This window comes from Oxyura jamaicensis, chromosome 13, assembly GCF_011077185.1.
Source record: "Oxyura jamaicensis isolate SHBP4307 breed ruddy duck chromosome 13, BPBGC_Ojam_1.0, whole genome shotgun sequence".
NCBI classification, from domain to species: Eukaryota; Metazoa; Chordata; class Aves; order Anseriformes; family Anatidae; genus Oxyura; species Oxyura jamaicensis.
Window position 1 is genome coordinate 7,183,849 of NC_048905.1, and position 19,248 is coordinate 7,203,096.

The 19,248-nt window shown below is 60.3% G+C and overlaps 1 long non-coding RNA gene across 3 annotated transcripts; it reads left to right on the top strand.

The window, feature by feature from the left end:
* Nucleotides 1-2,055: 2,055 nt before the first annotated feature.
* On the top strand, nucleotides 2,056-17,978 carry LOC118173905. 3 transcript variants are annotated; one of them, XR_004754439.1, is made up of 4 exons: nucleotides 2,056-2,192; nucleotides 12,298-12,354; nucleotides 15,289-15,623; nucleotides 16,034-17,978. It is a non-coding gene; the product is annotated as an uncharacterized LOC118173905 (long non-coding RNA). The 3 variants fall into 3 exon arrangements; XR_004754440.1 differs by having other exon boundaries at nucleotides 15,289-15,588; XR_004754438.1 differs by lacking the exon at nucleotides 16,034-17,978 and having other exon boundaries at nucleotides 15,289-15,732.
* Nucleotides 17,979-19,248: the final 1,270 nt, after the last annotated feature.

Sequence of the window (19,248 nt, forward strand, 5' to 3'; positions counted from 1 at the left end):
GTCGCGGCTGGATCGATGCAGCAATGCAGGCTGCAGCAAGCAGCTCCCTGGGCTGGGAGCCCCAAAAAACCCCGGCAGTGCCTGTGTGGGGCCAGGCAGGAGGCAGCTCCACGCGTGGCCCCCACGCTCAATGCACGACTGGCCAGCATCCCTGGGGATGGGAGCGTGAGTTTGGGGCATGCCCGCAGCCCCGGTAACCAGCCTGCGTCCCGCAGCACCCCCACGACACTCCTAATCGCCCTAATCCTTTGAAACAAAATATTAATCCCACCGAGCTCGGCAAAGCAGCGCGGGGTGGCTGCGCCGTGCGATGGCTGAGCGGTGCTTCTAATCCGGCACAAAACGCTCTAATCCCAGCCCAAGTCCCCCCGCCCCCCCCCCCCCCCAGCACATCTGCAGCCGATCGGCACCGTGGGGCAGTGCCGTGGGGCTGGGACCCCCGGGTGGGAGGGGGGACCCCATGCTGCAGGCAGGGGATAGGGTCTGGGGGTGTCGGAGCAGCCGTGGCTCCTGGCCAGGGTCGTGCTGGGCTCCTGCCCGCCCCATCGATCGCCTTCAGCAATATTTAAAGCTCCCGTTTAATTTCCAAATGGAAGGAGTGCTTTCCACTCGGCTGCCCGATTGCGAGCGCTTCCAGGTCCGCAGAGCTACGGTGCCTGCACCGCGGGGAGGATGTGGAGCGGGAAGCCGAGGGGCCCAGACCCAGCTCCCTGGGATGAGGCTGCTCAGAGCAGGGCATGAGCGCAGTGCTGGAGCCGCAGAGCCCGGGGTGGCCGAGCCACGCATGCCTGGCTGCCTGCCCGCGGGGCCATTTCAGTGCACGGGCAGGCGGGGGGGGGCTCTGTGAGCCGGAATCGCCTCCTGCTCCCCACCAGCCAGGAGGAAACGAGTCCTCTGGGGGGCTTCGCACCCTCCTCTTGCAATGCTTGTGAGGGTCGTCGCAGCACCAGGGGGCCGCAGCCCCCCAGCAGCACCCACGTCTCCCCAGGGCTCGGTGGCTGGTCCCAAAGCCCTGCACACAGCGGGGGGTCTCTGCTGTCCCTCTGGGGGTCCTATCCCAACCCATCTGCAGGAAGAGTTTGCATCGTCCAAGCTGGGCGGAGGCAAGAAGAGCTCCCCAGGGAGCAGTCCTCGCACCCCGCTCTGTAATTCGCTCCAAGGTCGTGATTCAGCCCCTGCTTGTGTAAATCTGTTCCCCTAACGGCCTCTGAAGCCCGTGGACGCAGTTAAAATACCGGCTGAAATATTTATTGAGTCAATTTTCAACTAACATAAACTCTGTGCTTACTAAGTGAAAAATAATAATAATAATAATAATAATAATAAAAAGTCACTCTCCTTTTCCGTGAGAAATGCAAACGGAGCTCGGCAGCCCCACGGCTGCCCCCCACCCGGGGCCGTGGGGCGCTGCGGCAGCAGGGGGGTGCCGTGCCCCCCGCGTTCAGCCCGGCTGCATCTGCTGCTCGCACAAGGCAGCTTTGTTCCCCGCCCCGGCTTTCGGACCCCGGCGCTGCAAACCCCGTGCCGTGCATCCTGCTGCGGCTGCTCGCAGCGCCCAGGATCCGTCCCTGCGCTGGAGCCTTTGTCTCCGGCGGAGGGGAGATTTGCAATGGAAATGGAGTGGTTGCTATTTGAATATCCCCAGCAAAAGAGCCATTAGCGCTAATAACAGCTTTCAGCGCGGTGCAGAGGGCACTCCCCAGCCGCAGCACTTTGCAGCCCCGTTTCCCAGCACAGCACCTTCCCGCAGCGCTGCCCCAGATCCCTGCCCCACGGCCACGTCCCGGCGGTGGCTGCGGGCGGGTGGCACTGCCCCTGTCCCCTCCGCCTGCTGTCCCCGTGTAAGGTACCCCGGGGGCTCCGGGTTGCGCAGCTCTGGGCACGGAGAGTGGGATGAGCTGAGTGGAGGGACCCCCACCGGGACCCCCACCCGCCCATGAGACCCACGGAGCCGGGGACCTTGTCCCCCCGTGCCAGGGGGTGGCAGAGGAGCGGGTGGGGAGGTTTCCAGGTGAGAACCACGAGCCTGGAGCTGAGCTTTTGGAGCAGGGCAGGGAGCGGACGGGGCCGCGTGCGCTGCGGGCGTGCAGCGTGCAGGGCCGGGGTATTTTTATCCCATGCTTGATGGATCGGTGCACGGCTTCGCTGCTGCCAGATGATTTTCCACCGGTTCCATCACATAGCAATTTAAGGTTAGTCCTGACTGCCAGAATGAGTCAAAAGCTTTTAAAAAGCCTATAAAATGGGCATCTATCTCGCCCTGGTTTTATTCTGCTGCTTTGTTTATCGCTGAGGTCACCGGTCTCGTGCCTCGGGGAGGGATCCGGGTCATGGGTGGCGGTGGCGTGGGGCGAGGGGACGCTCCCGGACGGGTCGTGCTGGGGCTGGGGCACCTCTGCCGTGGGTGCTTGCAGCGCTGGCTGCATGCCCGGGGATGGGGCCTCTGCTTTTGGAGAGCAGCGATGCTGAAAGGTTGTGAGCTGCAATGAGCTGCAGGAGCAGGGACTGGATGTTTTGGGAGGTGCTGAGTGTTTTTTTTCTCCCCCAAAGCAGCCTGTGTCTGCTGTCAGGTCGGTGCTGGTGGGGTGCCCCCTGGGAGCACCCTGTGGGTGCATGGAGGCTCGGGGATGCCCACTGTGCTCCACAGACCTTCAGGCAATGGTTTAGGCTCAGCGTGGCCAGATCACAGCCTGCAGTCCTGTCCCAGACCTCCCTCTCTCCGTTTCCTTTTTCTAGCTGTAAATCCCACAGGTTTCCCTGTGCAGCATCTCTGTAACCACCCTCATGCATCCCCAGACTTCATCCTCTGAACTCCCTCTTCCTGGTGGGGGTACAGCATCCCCCGACACGGCACGTACCCGGCTCCATCCCCCTGCTGCCAGCATTTTTGGGGAGGAAAAGGCAGCTCCAAGCCCGGTTCGTGCAGAGAGGCCAGGTTATATATAAGTGCATGGGCGAGCACACACACCCATCCGGGCTTGGCTGCGCCCGTGCCAAGCCAGGCTGGGCTTTGGGAGCTATTTTTAAGGCAGCTGATTTGGGGATCTGGCCAGCGGAGAGGATCATGCAGGGTCAGTGCCACTTAACGGGAGCGGAGTGCGGTCTGGGGAGGGGATGGAGCAGGCTGACGGGCAGGATCCGCACCGCTGGCATTGCTGAGGTTTGCAGGGGATCCCAGCTCGCTGCTGCCAAAATCCAGCCCAGCCCCGGTCCTGCTGTGACCCCTCCAAGGGAGGCACAGCACCTGCACACCGCTTCCTGCGGCACCCGAACCCCCTGCAGGCTCTGCACAAAGTGCTTGCGAGCACCGACCCCCTCCTTGAGCGTGTGAGCGACCCCGAGGGAAAACAAGTGAGAAATCACCAGCCCTCAGTCGCATGCAAAAGCAAATCTGCACAAGATTGCCTCAAAAAAGCATCGAAGCTTGAAAACCTCTGGGGAGAGGGTGGCGGAGCGGAGCAGGGTGCTGGTGACCGCTGGGTGCGAGCAGGGGGCTCCCCAGTTTCTGCAGCCCAGGGAAGGAATGGGCAGTGGGATGCCTGAGCATCTGGACCACAATTTTGGGTAAAGAATAGGGGTCATCAGCCCACAGGATGACCTCCGAGCCCCGGGAAAGGATGCGGGCAGCCCAGTGCCCCGAGGTTTGGGGCTGAACGCTGCAGAGCCCGAGATCCTCGCAGAGCCCGAGTGGCAGTGAGCCGCGGGAGCTGGGAGCGGTGCCGTGTCCACCCATTTGTCTGTAATTAAAAGTTGTGTGTAGAGATTTCCTGTGACACGTCCCGCGAGTCCAGCTGCAGACACGGCGCCGCCGAAACCAGGAGATGCTAATGAGTGCTTGTGCATATTAAATACCTTGTTTACACGCAGACAACAGCCGGTGTAGCTGGGGGAGGCAGAGGAGGTGGCTGCGATCTTCACGCCTGCTTCCTGCCCCTGCAGCCTTCTGCTGAGCCTGCCTTTGGCCGGGACCCGGCTGCTGGGATGGCCCAGGGCTGCAGGCAGTGCTGCCACTGCCCCAGCTCGCCCCGCATGTCGGATCCATCTCAGCCCTTCTGTCATCGTGGCCGAGGCAGGGTGCTCCGGGTTTTGGGGTAACAAGGGGGCAGGGGGCTCAGCACAGCCCCTCGCTGCCCCATCTCCCGGGACCGCTGCAGAGATGGGCAGGAGGGTGCAGGGGTCCCAGAGGGGTGGGAGATTTGCTCACCCCCACCACCCCAAAACCTCAGCTTCAGCCCTGCTGCCTTCAGGAGCGCATCTCGCCACCCCACACGCACCTGCACGCGTGCTGCTCGCCCTCCTTGCCCAGCGCTAGCCCAGACCCTGCAGGACACATCCCAGGCTCAGTGACTGATGTGAGGGCGGATGGGCTGCCTGTGCCAGGCACTGTGGAAGTGTTTCTTCCTCCGGCTTCCTCCAGGGATGGGTGAGCACCAGCACCAGGAGCTGCAGACCTGGCACCGATGCTGCCTGCAGGAGAAAGCTGAGCCCGGCGTCCTTGGGGACAGGTGCCTAGCGAGGGGACTGCAGGTCCCAATTCCCTAAGCATCTCCAGGGCTGGTGCCTGCCCTCGTTCCCGGTAATCCCTGGAGCAACTCCTTGGAGCGTGGTCCCCTGCTGTGAGCAAGCTGAGGGGGGGCGAAGCGTGCTAAGTGGGCAGCCGATGCCTCCAGGGGAGGGAGATGCAGGAGCAGCAGGGCCGAGGGGCTGGGATAGCACGTGGGAGATACGGAGGAGCGTGGCTGCACAGGCATCCCCGGCGCTCTCCATGACACTTCTACCCCACAGAGAGGCCCCCGTTACCTCCCATCACTGCTTCCCCACGTGTCTGGCACCTGACAGGGGCTGGCGTCCTCACCCACTCCCCTGCGAGCGCTTCCCCTCCTCCCACAGGCACAAACCCCCATAAACAGCCCCCGCGCAGCTCCCTGGGGTGTCACTGAGCCCGCGGGGCAGCGAGGAGCCAAGCGCCACCAGGCGCTCACCCAGGTGCCGGTGTGACGCCTTCCCCTGGCACCCCCTGTGACAGTCGCACCAGGGGGTCCCCTCAGCCTGCCCCCCTGGCCGTGCCCCCCCAGCCCCCAGCCCACCCAGGCCTCGCTTTGTACCGAGTTGCCAATCGCGAGCGCTTTAAATGTTAATGACGACGTTTCAGATTTGTAGTGGAAACTAATTAAAATTGTTATTGTTAGCGGGTTTGAATTGCCCAGGTGTGAATCATTATCCTCATTAAAATAATCAGGGAGACGGGGATGTGACAGGAGAGCAGATGGATGAGAAGCAGCCGGAGCCAGCGCCCCGGGTGGCCGGGGAGCCCCGGTGCCCATGGGGAGCGGGGGGACCCCTACCCGGGGGGCACCAGCACCCAGGGGCTGTGAGCGGGGCACTGGGACACGCGGGTGTCCATCCCTCACACCAAAAGCCCCCTTCCCCACGGACCATAGCACCTGTGTGCCCCCCATGCGTGGGGCAGAGCCGTGGAAGTGATACCAGTGAGCACCGGTGCAGTGATGCAGCCCGGGGAGGTGACAGTCCCCTGGGTGGTGGCACTGCCGCAGGAGCACCAGCACCGCTCCGTCCCAGCCCCAGGAGAGGAATGGGTGCTGGGTGCCCTGCCCGCGCTGCTGGCCGTGGGAAGCAGCGGGGGGCTCCTCGCCCAGCCCCGCTGGAGCCAGCCGGGGCCGCCGTGTGCCCTGGGGGCTGATCCTGCCCCGGGTGGACCCGCGCCGTGCAGCTGCCCGGCCCCCGCCACCCGTCTGCGGGGAACAAGGGCCCCTTTCTGGCGGATGAATGGGCTCAGTGTGCGTGCCCCCCCTCTCCCTTCCCCACCAGACCCCCAGCCCCGGGGCGGCCGGCTGGGGTCAGCGTGCCCTGCAGCGGGGCAGCTATTTGGGGAAAGAGCTCGGCCGATGCTCAAGGTCGCCTTTGTGGCCTGCGCCCCGGGGCAGGGGCTCTCCAGGGGACGGCGGTGACACCAAAGGGAGGAGCGATGGCACACGGCCAGCCACCTCTCGTCTCCTCCAGCCATGCAGAGATGCTCGTGGTGGTCCCAGCAGAACGGTGGCACTGGGGGCTGCTGGTGGCCACTGTCCCCGGACGGCTGTGGGGACGCGCTGGCCAGGTGGCACTCAAGGCTCGTTTGTCCGATGATGTTTTCATCTATTGACAAATCTATTATTGATGATCCACTCTCCTGCACTTGGCAGAGCTCTGTCCGTGCTCCGATCGTATCCATCAAGAAAAGCTCTGCCGGGCTCTGTCATCGCTGCTGAATTAATTATCCCCAGATTGTTTTTTCATAAATATTTGACAAGCACTAACAATGCAAGGCGTGAAGCCCCCTGGTACTTCTGCAGCTCCAAATTGCCCCTAAAAGTGGCGGTCACTGCCCACCCTGCCCCCACGGGGGGCTCTCTGCTCCTCCCAGGTCTCACACGGGAGGTGTGAACGGGGAACAGCACCCAAACCCACCTCATCCGAGCATCAAAAGCAACCCGAAACAACAAGGACAGCAAGCTGGCCCCAAAGGGAAGGACAGGAGCTGGGTGGGAAGGGGATGCCCTGTGGGTGCCCCTGGAAAAGCTCCGGAGTACGGGCTCGGGGCAGGAGGGTGAAGCTGCAGATGGGGCACGGGGCAGGGAGGGGCAGCCCCAATCTGGCACTAAGGGTTACCAAACAATTAAAGATGTGATAAATTTAGCCAGTGGAACAGGAAATTGGCAATAATGCAGAAATGAGAGGAAGCAGTTGAGCTAACTGCTGGGCACTCTACAAAATTGGCTATAAAAAAGAAGGACTGCCATAAATATAAGGGCAGCCAGGAGAGGACACTGCTGGTAATGAAACCCCCGCTCCCCGTGCGGGAAGCAGGGAGACGCGGAGCTGGGGGCTCCCGGATCTCAGCTCTTGGCTCTTCAGGGCACACAGAAGGCCAGAAGCAGAGTGCAGGGCTAGCCCACTGCTGCTCTGAGCTGATGGTGTCAGACCAAGATGCTTAAAACATTTTTAAGGGTGCTGACCAGAGCGACAGCACGGGCTGCGTGGGGGAGCCCCCAGGAACGGGACCCAGCGCGTGGCGGCGAAGCACTGGAGTGGCTCTGGGACAGGCAGCAGGAGAACGGCTGGGCTGATTGCCTGGGACTGCATCGCATCAAAGGAGCGTGTAATAGACGCAGGGCTGGGGTCAGGAGAGTGCAGCCGGGGAAATGTGCTGCCGGGGGGCAGAGCCCAGCCAGCAGCGCGCTGGGGGAGCTCCGGCACCGCGCCTGCGGGGGCTTCACGGCAAAGATGAAGGGGTGAGGGTGGCTGGGGCCACGGCCAGCCCATGCAGGGCAGGGCACCCAGCCAAATTCCAGCTGCAGGAGGAAAAAATACCAGCTGCTTCATGTCCAGGAGTCATGTCAGCAGCTGCGGAGAGGAACGGGATGGAGGAGTGGCAAGGGTGGGCAGGAGACAGTGGGAGGGCATGGGGGGAAGTGGCTGACCGCTGCCCTGGGGCACCCTGCTGCTTGCAGCCAGCGGCTCCTGCTCACGGATGGAGCCATCTCCAGACCAGGCTCTGCCTTGTGCAGAGGCGAAGAAGGAAAAGCTGCACTGCAGCACGCACCCGGCCCGCCCAAACAGCCGCCCCCATGCCCTAGGGCAGCCAAGCCCAGCGGTCCCCCCGCTGGAATCCCTCCTGCTCCATCACCAGGAGAAGCTGGTACCACCACCAGTGCCCCAGCCTGCTGCACCACCCGCATGGGCATGGCCCCACTCGGTCCTGGGGGACCTGCAAAGCCCCTGGGGTCCCCTTGGGAGGGCAGGGAGCGGCGGGCGATGTCCCTGGCTCACTGGCAGCTCCCACGCAGCCCTCCACCAGCTGGCCCAGCTGCCTGGGCACCAATGGGTAATCCATCTGCTGAACACGCCACAGGCCATTAGCTTTAACTAGAGGGAGTAGCGGGGAGAATCATTAAAGAGAAAGTTCACAAAGCAATTAATAAAGCACCTCATTAGGTCTCCTTCCCATATGAGCACGCAGCTCCTGCTACAGGCTGCTGCAGGGCTCGCGCTCCTGCTCCCCGCGAGGAGACACCCGATGGCTGGGCACTGCGGGGGGACACACACGGCTCTACCCCAGCCAGGCACCTGCAGGACGCCTCTGTGTGGCCAGGGCACACCAAGGGGACCTGGTGATGCACCACGGCTGTGTGATGGGGCTGGTGACCCCATGTGGGACCAGCGTTAGCCCTCTGTGCCCCTGGTGGGACCCAGGGCTGGTCTGAGGGCTTTATCCCAGCTCCTGTGGGGCTCTTGATCCCCTCCAGCACCCTTTGCACTTCACCACACATATGTTCCCTCAGGGAAGGTCTTCTCCAGCTTCCAGGGGATGCAGAGCAGGTTCAGGATTTGGGGATTTGTCACCCAGAGCCTCCTGCAGCAGCACGCTGTGGCCTCTGGCTTTGGTTCCTGTGGGTTCCAGGCTGTGCTGGCTCTGTGGCCACCCTGGGCCACTGCAGGGCATGGGGGCTGCTTGCAGAGGCCGGGTCTGTCCCCGCTCTGCAGGCTGCACCCCACAGCTTCCCAAGGTCCCTTTGCTCTCTTCTCCTGGCTGCTGTGGGCAGCTGGGCCCTGCTCCCAGAGGTGTCCGCGTGGCCCCAGGGAGGACATGGTGTGGAAGCACCACGGGAGGTGGTGCCAGCTCCAGCTGCTCTTTTTTCTCCACACAGATGCTCTTTGCCAGGTTTCCTTCATCCTCCCTCACCCTTGAAACTCTCCGAGGCCAGTGCCATGGGGCTGGGTGCTGCCAGGCCTGGCACCAAGGCTGCGCTTCAGGGCAAGAACTGGAGCCCATCTGAGCTGGGAAACGTCCCAGACAAGAGGGAAGGTGAGCTGCTCTTGGAGAAGTGAAAGAGAAAGCCGTGGTGCTACTGGAGGTGATGGCTGTGGGAAGGGAAGCAGGAAATGGTGATTGCTGGCGTCCCCCTGCAGCTGCAGGCTGCGTTAAGGGCACATCCAGCAGGGAGGGGAGAGGGGCAGAGAGGAGACGAGACCCAGCGGGGGGATATTCAGGTGGGCCCTGTACCAGAGAAGGGATCCCTGCGGGCAGCAGGACGGGCATCAACCTTCTGCTGGGGGCCGTGCTGTGGCAGGGCATGCGGGGGTCCTCCTGCACCAAGAGATGGAGGAGCACCTGGGCAGGGCAGCGAGGAAGCAGCAGCAGATTTCACATCCAAATCAGGCTCCTTCACTGCCTAATCTCAGCCTGTACAAGTGGCTTAACCCATCGGACCCACTCCAAATCCTTCTCTCCTCCCCTGATCCTACCTAACCCGAGTTTTTCCCCCTTGATAATCCCAGACTTGGTGGGATCACGGGATTGCTCTGCCAAATGCACAAACCCAGACCCAGAGCTACCACACAGGGACCCACATGGGGAGGGATGCAAGGACCTTACAGCTCTCATCCTGCTCCCCAGCTGCCCCAGTCCTGCTGCTTCTGTCCCTTCTGCCCCGGGCCCAAGCACAGGGCACACTCTGCTCTTCCAGCCGTGCCCTGCAGGACCCGGGCAGCACCCTGGCTTCACAGCCTCTTGCTTCTCAGCCTGCTTCCTCTGCGCTGCGGTGGGCACCGGGGAGGCAGGAGCTGGGAGCTGCCCCTCTGGCACAGGGCCCTCTGCCGTGGGATGCCCTGGCCCCACGCAATGTGCTCGCCCCTCTCCATCCCCTTCCCCGCTCCCACCGCAGGGCTCTCAGGGTGACACGTGTGTGTGCTGCACGCCGTGACACGCTGCAAAGCCCCTGGCTGGCTCACGGTCACATCTCCACTGCAGGGCAGCGTACCTGGGGGGGCACTCTGTAAAACCCCCTCCGAGCAGTGAAGCCCCTGGGAATCTGCCTCCCACAGCCCCTTTGAAGGCGTTTCCTTCACATCCTCTGTTTGCCTCTGTTCCTCAGCCCCTCGCTCCCTCTGACATTTTTCACCCAAGAGCTTTTCGGCTTTGGAAATTGGGGCAGAGCACACAGCACCCCCACAGCCCCGCGCCCGGAGGCGGTGAAGGTCCCAGCGACGGCTGCGGGAGCAGGGTGAGCTCGGCTCCGCTCTCGCGTGGGGTTTTCCTTCATCTCCCCCACATCAGCCTCCTGACTAATGACGTTTGTCTAATTAGAAACATGCCCAATTGTTTCACGCAGTAGGAGAACGGGCTGTTTGGCAACGCCGATGCGTATCGCAGCGATGAGGGGTATGCAGAGCCCTGAAACAGATGAGATTTAGATGAGAGAGAAAGATTATATTCAGGTGCGCTGCTCTGTCAGAGAGCCTTTGATTTGGTGGATTGTGTAGCATGAAAGGCCAGGCTTGTTACAGCCTTTGTGTGACTAAGAGTAGGATATTAAAGTTTGATGCACTGCTCTGGGAGACGCTACGTGATGGATAGAGAAGCCTTGCTAGGCATTGCAGGAGCTGTGTAGGGCCCTTAGGATCTTTGGGGGCTGTTTGTTATATATTTCCTTGCCTAATGGCTTGCGCGTGAGCAGAGTGCTAAGGTCGGAGCCGGGACTGCTGGCGTGACCTTGGCATACGATTTTCATACGCAGGAACATTCGGCTCCGCGCGGCGAGCGGCTCCTCATGAATGTGGTGACCCTGGGTGTCAGCGAGCAGCCTCACTTATTTCATTCCTTGCACTTTGGAGAGAGTGATGGCTCCTGCTGCGGGGAGGTTTTCTCTGCATGGGATCCTGGTGGGTGGGAAGGCTGCTCGGAGAGCCCTGCTGCTCCCACGGGTCTTCCTCCAGCGACCTGCGGTGACGCCAGGCTGAGCCTTGGCCATGTGCAGGGCAGAGCCACCCTCGTCCCTCCTGGTGACCTGGGGGGGAGCGCACAGGGCTGGGTTTAAGCAGCCCACCTCGACCTGCTGCTGTCCGTGTGGCACGTCTCCCCTTCTGCCACCTGCAGCTGGGATGGATGGAGCAGGACCGGGTGACCCCCTCTCACCTCCCCAAGCCCTTGGTCCTGCGGTCCCCACCAAGGGGCTGGTGAGCTCCTGGTGTGGAAGCCACCTGAGGCTTCCCAAGTGATGCATCCTGGCCAAGTGTGCACCCAACACAGCCAGAGAAGACTCCTCCACCAGGCCAGGGGCCTCAGAGCCTTTTGGCAGGGCGTCCTCCCCGGAGCTGCCTGGCTTGCATCCCTGGAGCATCTCATGGGCATTCTTGCAGGTTCCTGCTTTTGTTTGAATGCTGGTGTCTTGCTCCAAGCCTTTTCTCCAGCCCCTCAGCGGTGCAGAGCAGGGGATGGGTGCATCTCCTGCACGTGTGCCCCCTGCCAGCACCAATCCTGCCCAGCACTGGGCACTGGAGCACGGTGGTCCCCAGGGAGCCCAGGACTGCCAGCTCCAGATCTCAGGCAGCCAGGAGCAGGGAGGCAGCGATCCATCCCCGCTGCCCGGCCGTGTCACCTTCCCTAGGACTGAGCTTTCCATTCGTGTGTTAACCTTTTCTGGTGACTTGTGGTGCCTCCGTTAAACAACGATCTGCCTGCAACATGACAGTGATTTGTTTAAAGAGCCCACACTTGTCCTTGTTAGCGCTCACTCGGCGCGCTGACAGTCCTGTCAAAAGCCTCTGTGCTTTTCTCAGTTCTCTCCCTCATTTGCTCCTGTCACCATGGGGAAGCATCCAGATAACAACGGCCCTGGTGGCATTTGAGCAGCTCGGGGGCCCTGGCTCAGCTCCTGCCCTGGTCTCACTCCGCATGGCCAGATCCTGGGGATGGGCAGGGGAAGAAGCAGGCTCTGGTTCCCTTCGAGCTGGAGATTTGGGCATTAGACAGCCCAAAATTGGTTTCCCAGCTAAAAAAGAAGGGCGAGGAGCCTGGGAGCCACCAGCAGATGGCTGTGCAGAAAGGAGACACTGCTGTCACCAGCTCTGGCCACCAGGCTTCAACCTGCAGGTAGCCAGCGTGAGGCGAGCACTAGCCATGCAGAGACCCCCCGTGCCTCCCCACCCCGCTCCTCTGCCTGCATCAGGGGCTGGCTCGCGTCCACCGAGCCGCAGGGAGGTGGCTGGCCCGGAGAAGCCCATTTCCCAGAGATAATGTTACATTTCCAGAGTGCATGTAGACAAACACGGCCAAATGTTCCCCTCCCTGAAGCCATCAAAGCACCAATGACTCCGTAATATTTAATGGCTTGTTTTGCTCCCTAAATGATACAATGAAAAGGATTATTAATGTTAATAGCGTTCTTATCATATTTTAATAGCATCATGTATAACCGAAATGTCATCTCAGCACATATTTCTCTTGCTCTCACCCAGGGCGCGGAGCAATCACACTCCAGAGATGCGGGGAAGGAAGAGACATCGGGCAACAGGGTGGGAAGGGGGGCCGGGGCCCACGGGGAGCTCGGCTTGGCTGAGTGGGGAGAGGGGATGCAAAGCAGGCGACGAGCTGCGCCACGGCAGCAGGAGAGGGACGAGAAACCAAAGGGCCACGAGGGGAGATGGGCAGGGGAAGGATGCATGGGATGAACAAGGTGAAGATGCAGGTGATGGGCAGGGGAAGGATGCAGGAGATGGACACAATGAGGACACGGGAGATGGGCAAGGTGAGGAGGCACCAGGCAGCTCCATCCCAGCCCCGCGCTGCCTGCACACAAGATGTGAAGGCGCCCTCAGCCCTGGAGGAGGAGGTGCAGCCGATGCCCCTGGCCAGGAAAGGGCAGCACAAGGTGACCAGGGGGTCAGGACATCGGTGTCCCGGGAGCAGGGCAGGACCCCCTGAGTCCCCCAAGAGCTGCCAAGCATTCTCCCACCACCACTTCTTTCCTTGACACATCGGACTCCACCAAGAACAGCTGTCAGCAAAGTACTCCAATTTTCAGCATATCATTTTACAGTCCAGTGAGCATTTCCTTTTTTTTTTTTTTTTTTCTTTTTTTTTTTTTTCTTTTTTCTTTTCCCAGTCCAATCCATCTTAAAGGTTAGTATATCTAGGCTGAAAACCCACATCTTTTGTACAGGGTTGGGTTGCCCTTGTCCCGTGGCTGCCGGCTGGGCACGCAGGGGCTGTTTTGACCCCTTTGGAGGAGCCAAGCACAAGGACGATGCTGTTTCATCTTCCCTCATCCCAACACAAGCCCCTGCATTTCCGCAAAGAAATCACAAAGAGAAGACCCAGAAAGGTTCACAGAGCAGCCTCAGCTTGCCAAATCAAGTAGCAGCAGCTTTGTGCCCATAAAGGCTTTTCAGGAGGACACGGGCACAGCCGGCAGCCAGGTGCTGTGCACAGCCTGACCTCCGTGCTCAGCCACCTGCAGCAGGGTCCTGGCTGCGGCCACCACCACCTGCACACCCACGCTCACTGCCCGTCATCCCCCCAAGCCTGGGGGCACTGCCTGGGCACAGACACATCTGCAGCTGCCCGGGGACCTGGGGACCTCCTCCCCAGATGTGTCCGCACGCCTGCGCACACGTCCATGGCACCCCTCCCCGAGCCAGCCTGCCTGCGCACTGCGAGATGAAAGGGGGCAGCTCGGCTCTGACCTGCTCATATTTCACTAAAATGTTATTTTAACACTTAAAAGGGTAGAAAATACCATCGGCGGCTCTTCATTTATCAGATCGATGCGCGGGGAGCAGGGCACGCATGCTCTCCACATTAATGAGCCCGGAGCTGGCTGCAGCTTCCCGGCAGTGCCCTGGCACTCTGCAGGGGGGTGGGTGCTGCGTCCCAGCGGGCAGAGCTCCTTCCTCCCCTCTCGAGAAGGTTCTGGGTGCTCAGCAACATCCCGTGGTGGCCTGAGGGAGATGGGAGGACAAAGCCAGCAGGAGATCAGCGATGGTGGAGACCTGATGGAGGTTCCCAGCCCACTAGGAGAGGGGAGCAAAGTGCATCCTGGTGTCCCCATCCTGCTCCCCAGATCATGGGTGATTGCTGGAGCCAGGGATGCTTGCAGAGAGCTGCTGCCTCTCTGGGTGGGAAGCCACCATCTCTCCTTCCTATCTGGAAGGGTCCTAACAGCTGGGGACCACGATGTGGGGCCGCAGTAGTTCTCACCTCCCAGGCTTCTGGTGCTTCCCCCCAGCCAGGGGACCTCGCACTTGATCCTTCTGTGCCCCCGAGCACTCTACAGAACCTCCTTCAGGATGGGGCCACCTTCTCTCCTCCTTTCCTGGTCCTCGTGACACCACCTCCCTGTGTCCCACGTGGATGCATGAGGAAGGGCAGAGGCAGGGCTGGTCTACAGGACGCGGCGATGTGGTGACTGCTCAGCAGAGAGATCCAAAGCTTCCACGGGGACACTGTCCTGCAGGCAGCGATGGTACGAGGCCATGCCCTCCTCCAGACAGATGCACGGGTAGGGATGCAGCACAGGATGGTCATCCTGCCTGGCAAACCATGGCCACGTCAGGGACTTTGCCCCCAGGGTGGGAATCATTGCAGCGGTGCAGTCTGAGCTTCTCTGGGAAGTCTTTGCTGAGGGACTTGCTGGTCCCCTGGTGTTGGCAAGGCACCCGACCATCCTCGAAGCAGAGGGCAAAGGACAATTATAAAATATTACAACAGGAAGCGTGGGGAACCACAGGGACCAGTGTGAGGTCTGCTTGTTTAACACCTTCGTTAATAATCTTGGCAGAGAGAGTAAACAGAAGAACCAACTACCAGGGACGTGCAGGTACTTTCCAGGGTGAAAGCAATATTTTCCTGGGGTTGTTTCTCGCGGCCTTCAGGGTCCTTGTGCAAATGGTTTCAGGTCCTAAAGGTCTCAGAGCTTTAGGGCAATGGTTTTACCCATTGCTCCTTCTTCTCTGGCCCAGGAGATGCCCTGCAGACAGGCAGGTGGGTACGTCCCCACGGAGCCCTGAGCAGGGACGGGGGCACCAGGACCACTGAGCATTTGCAGTGAAGCTCTGGGAGGTGCCACGTCCTGCCTGCTGGCACAGGGGACATGGGCTGAGGCATCAAATACAGAGACACCACTTTGTGTGAGATGTCCTGCAATGCCTTCGGCGGCTGATGGGTCTCAGGGGACCTTTCCAGGCCAGGTCTTGAAGCATCCCATGACGGAACAAAGCCGAATCACTTCTGAACTGACTGTTGACATAACATGCACTATGGCTAGTGGCATATGAAATGTGCTCTCACAGTTTAGCTGAAAAATAATCAGAAAAATATTCAGGAGCTTTTGGCAGAGAGCAAGGGAAAATGATTTAAAAACAGAAGCAAGAGCTGTATTACCAACCAGTGCTCGCTGCAACGCACAGGATGCACAGGTCTCCCTAACAACACCTTCCTGAAATTTGCAGATGAAACTGAATTGGAGAAGAGATCCAAATGCCAAGGAGGAGAGCGGACACACGTGTGTGGGTCCTGCTGAGCCCACGGGCAGGCGGGGGCTGGAAGAACACAGCTGCGCCATTTGGGAGAAAATGATCCGAATCGGGCTGCGAGCCTCCGGGAGGGAGAGCCCCGTGGGGCTGAGAGAGGCACGGCGCGGGGTCTGCCACATCCGACATTTTTGGAGTAGAATGTGGCTGGAAAATCCTTCTGCTGTTTGCCCAGACCAAATTCCAGCCTCTGCCCCATGGCAGAGGTGCAGGACATGGGTGAGCACCACCGTGGCATCCCCTCACCCTCACAGGTGAGCGCGGTGGAGACCCGGCACAGCTCGGAGACGATCCATGCTGTGGCTGTGCCGCTTGCTCCGTGGGCATATGGCAAGCCATTCACTAAATAAAAAAATTAAATTACCCGAGACTATAAAACAGTCAATTTAGAGCGATATCCTGGCTGTAATAGGGCAATAGCATTTTATTTACTGCTGTGACAGCGATCCTGCAAAGGAGAGCAGGTTTCGGGGGGTGGCACAAGCACCCCCAGCATGGGGGCGATGCTGTCCCTGCCAGGAGTGGCCCCGGGCTGGTGGCTCCCGCGGTGGCCGTGCCTGCCCTGGCCCCGCTGCTTGCTCAGGGGCTCCCCGCGGGCTCCCCGTCTGCGCCACGCGGAGCATTAATGCCACATTAGCCTAATGGGCAGCTTTCTCATTTCCAGGTTCCACATCCTCATTTCCCAGGCACGGATAAGATGTTTGCGCCACGGACGGCATGTTCTATCAGCATGAAACCCCTCTCGTTGTTGGAGTGTGGAAAATGGAAGAATGCTTTGTAATCTGGTTACACGTGGCCTGCACATCTCAGGTCTCATACATTTTTGTAGCTGCTGATAGAAACGGGTCGAATCCTTGCCTGGATCAGAAGGATAGGAGGCCTTGGATGTTTGCACCCCCTCCTTTCTCCAGGAGTGATGTGTCTGTAGGGCTGAGGACAAGGATAGGTGCCCCCTGAATGCTGGTGTAGCCCAAGGGGGCTGCAGGAGAGCTGTCCCCATCAGTGTCACACGTTCTGGCCTCCCAGGGCATTTGGTGGGTGACCTGGGAGGGGACAGGAGGGATGTGACTGTTCTGCAATGCTGCAGGTGGAAACTTAGCCCAGGAGAAGTGACCAGGCACGTGGTCACACCGAGTGCCCCCACTAAGCCGTGTCCCCAAGCACCACGTCCACACGTCCCTTACACACCTCTGGGGTGGGGATGCCACCAGTGCCCCGGGCAGCCCGTCCCAGCACTCGGCCACCCTCTGTGGGACCAAATTCTGCCTGAGGCCACTCTGGGCCTCCCCTGGTGCAGGCTGGGGGGTTCCTGGAGAGCAGCCGGCTTGGATGAAGCCGTCCCCATCACCAGCCCCCTGCCCATGTTGCTGCCCCAGCGCTTTGGGGCTGATGCAGGGCGTTGCCTCTTGCCTTGCACTCACCTAAGTTGGGCTGGAAAAATCCTCATGGAAAACTGTTAGTGGCTGTTATAGCTGTCTTTCAAGCTGCCCTATTTCTTTAATCCTGCAGAGTGGATCCAAGCCAAGCTCCCATTGACATCTACACCTGGAGAGGAGCTGGTTTGGTGCTTCAGTGCCAAGAGCCCGTTTCCACCTCACCCCAGGCATGTCCCTGCCCCATCATTCTTCACCAGCACCACCAGAGCCTTCATGATCTTGATGTTTTTTCCAACCTAGATGTTTCTCAGTGCCCTGCTGAGCATTTCCCACAGGGAGGGATGCTCCATCCTCCAGCCTGTTGCGATCAGAGCCCGTCCATGGCAGTGCTGCAGCGTGCCCAAGGCAGGAGGCTTCTGTCTGCCTTCCCCTGGCTCCTGGCTCCTCCAGGAAGGGGATGGAGGAGGCCAAGAGCTGGGCATCTCTTCTGTGGTCCCATCCCCATCCCCTGGGGACCCTGCCCCAGCCGAGGTGCACAGGGCTATGCCCAGCCTCAGGAACGTGCCCGGTGGCCTTTGCTGGGCAGTTTCATGGTGCTGCGTGTGCTCAAGGCTGGGCATGGTTGCAGGAGTGTGTCCTTGGCAAAACCTCAGAAAAACACTGGGTTTTGAGCTCACCCATCCTCTGGAGAAGCTCTGGGTCAATTTGAGAGTGGCTCCGGGGCGTTGCTCCCTTGCAGGGCAAATAAAGGGTGTGGGTCCCCGCGGGGACAGCGGCTCCGTGCCCTCCCAGGGACACCTTGTCTGGGACCTGGCGCTCACCCAGCAGCTCTCCTGCAGGGCTGCTGCCACCTGTGGCGGTTTGATCTGCCAAACAGCTCAGGAATTGCAGGCTTAATCTGCTGTAATCTCCTCGGCACGATTTGTCCCTTCAAAATAATGCCGTGTTTTGATGGGCTCGTGACAAGGGCGTTTAATCCCACAAGGAGAGCCTTCCGCTCTCTTGACCGGTGTCCCTTCCATGTCAACATCTTCAAGGCACCGAGCAAGGCCTCCAGCACCGCTGCTGCACTGCTGGACGGGTGCCCTCAGGACTAGGGTTCAGGTTAGGGTTAGTTAGGGCTAGTGCTAGGGTGCAGATGGCATCCCTTCTCCCTGCCTGCACACACACCAGCAGCCGGAGTTGTTGCTGATGAACTTCAAGGATCCTCTCCCCGCAGAGCTAATGTTTGCGTTGGTTTATTTATTTATTGATCTGCTCCCTTCCCATGTAAAGGGAAAAAAGAGGGAAGGAAAAAAAAAAGAAACCCAAAGAGAGGGAGATGAAGAAGGAGGAGGGGGTGGGAGGTCGGAGAGATGAGCACCAGCTCAATCCCAGCTGCTGGGCTTTAATCAAAGGTTTCTATAAAAGGGAGACCAAATCTTTCCAGACGTGTCCCTCGCCCTTTTGTCTGAAGCTCTGCCCCCCGTTGGCCAGCAGCGTAGACCAAACGTCTGTCCCTGGAGGCCAGGTGCCCTTCAGGCAGTGACGCAGGCTTCGGAGCTCCACAGAGAGAGGGGCGAGCTTCCTACAAGTGGGTCCCACAGGGTGCCGCCCCAGCGGGGTCTGACGGTGTAGCTGGTGATTGCATGCCCACGTTTGCCAAGCTGGCTGGCCCTGGAGGAATCTGCTCCATTGCAGATGGATTTCAGTGCACCCTCTGCAAAGGAGCTGATGGCTCCTGATGGCCTTTGGGCCAGCCCCAGCTCTGGGAACACCCTGTGCTGTCCCAGCAGGGACCCCGGCCCCGCGGGGCGATGGGTGCCCCCGGACCCCCAGCTCCAGCTCTTTCATGTGCTGCCAAGAGCCTTGATGGCAAACAGGGTCACCCCTACAGTGCACCAAGAGTCCCCCCAGCCCCCTTGCTGTTGATTTTATGGTGGTGAAGCTCTGCCAGGATGCCCCCAGCACCTCCAGCCATCCGGTGGGATGCTCTGATCCCCATCGCCCCCTCCATGGGGATGCGGTGGCCACACATCCCCAGCGTGCCTGCAGGCTGCTGCCCCAAGGGTGGTCATCCACAGCAGGGGGACGGGGACAGTCCTGCCAAACACCCCATGTGCAGCAGAATGCCAGCACACTTTGCTGCCCATGGGCTCAGATTGTCCCCGCCTGGGCACTGGGGACACTGGTGATGGGACAGAGGATGCCGCGTGTCCCTGCAGCAGCGGGTGGCCATGTCCCCAGCCCCAGTGTGGCCGCCGCGCCGCTCGGCTCCTCGCTGGTGATCTGCACCGCCGAGCTGGGAGCTGGGAACGAAGTATTTGTGAAATTAATTAAGACAACAGAGGCCCGAAGAAAGGGAAAGTTAATTAGTCACGGCAATCAGTTAGATTTGATCCAAAAGAACAAACAAAGAGTTAGAAGCGTGTCACTGGCGGGCTGCTTCTCTGGAAAAGGGATTACGCGGAGATTTCCACCGAAGGGAATGGCTTTGTACTGCTGCTCCTTATGTAATTGGGGA